Source organism: Lucilia cuprina, chromosome 2, assembly GCF_022045245.1.
Source record: "Lucilia cuprina isolate Lc7/37 chromosome 2, ASM2204524v1, whole genome shotgun sequence".
NCBI lineage: Eukaryota > Metazoa > Arthropoda > Insecta > Diptera > Calliphoridae > Lucilia > Lucilia cuprina.
Genome location: NC_060950.1, coordinates 65381593 through 65382810, shown reverse-complemented (window position 1 = coordinate 65382810; position 1218 = coordinate 65381593). Strand labels below are relative to the sequence as shown.

The window sequence follows — 1218 nt, the reverse complement described above, 5'->3', positions numbered from 1 at the left end:
CGTCTGTCTAGAGAGATGAAATAACTTAAATTTTTAAGTCAAGAATCCCACGTAAAAGAAAAAACAAAACTAAACTAATATAAAATGCGAATTTTAAATTGCTTTAAGAGGGGGTGAACAGGCAATTTAATACTTAGAATTTATGTTAATTTAAGTAAGTCTCAAGACTGTTAGTCTATAAATAGATTTGAATTTTTTTGTAGATTATATAAAGAGTTTTTTTAAAGACATTTTCAGTTAAGATCTTTTGATATTAGTTTGTTGATGAATGACATTTTTTAAGTTTGAATTGATATTTAGTAAATTAAGAGAAATATATATCTCACGAGATGAAAGCTCTTAATAAATTAATGTTGTTGTTGTCATTATTAAGTATTATCTTAAGAAATTTGATTCTAAGTTAGATTACGTTTAATTGTTGTTATTAAAAAACGTCATTAACCTCAATTTATGATATAATTTGAATCTTAAAGATGTTGATATATAAAAGTTTAGCAGATCAAACTTTGACGTTTAAAAGCTTTATGCAAATATGTCGGAAAGTTTAGATCTGATCAAGTCTGAAAGCTTTCGATCTTAATAATTTCTAACTCTTTTCCTTTCTTCTTCTCTATTTCAGATGTTGCTTGATGCTTTTTAGCCTTTAAGTTTCATCTTCAGCAATGGCTATGAAATCTGCTGTAACAGCCACTGAAACACTCATATCAACCGTTAGCGGACTAATGGAGGAATCTCGTCAATTGAAAGAAGTCATAGAAAGTCAAAAGCAAAACAAGGACTATGTCCCAGAAATTAAACATAAAATGCCCCTAAGTAGAAGTAACAATCAGCTGCAAGTACCAAAAATGATGAAAATGAATAATGATACAGCGAAAGATACGAAGCTGCTGCAAGCCACGTCCAAGCAACAGCCCAAATTAGGCATATCCAAGTCCCAAGATGATGAGGATCTTAAAGAGCAACAATACGGCAGTGTATCACCCATATCTTTTACAAAAACTACAACTACAACATCGAGAACTGCCATCAGTTCTTTGGGTGCCTCGAGGGCTAGTAATTTTCGTATGAAATTTCGTAAGAGCCATACTTGTGGTAGTCTATTTGCAAAATGTAATTGTGGCACCAATACCACTTCAACTGAAATGGAAACTACTCATTTAGCCGGCTCACGTGCCGCCTCAATTGATAATACCACAACAGCACTAGCTGCAGCAACAA

At 32.3% G+C, this 1218-nt stretch overlaps 1 protein-coding gene across 1 annotated transcript in view; it reads right to left on the bottom strand.

The window, feature by feature from the left end:
- Nucleotides 1-1218, bottom strand: part of LOC111681972 (A-agglutinin anchorage subunit) — a 31001-nt gene that overhangs the window by 9212 nt on the left and 20571 nt on the right. The gene's annotated exons all lie outside the window — the stretch shown is intronic.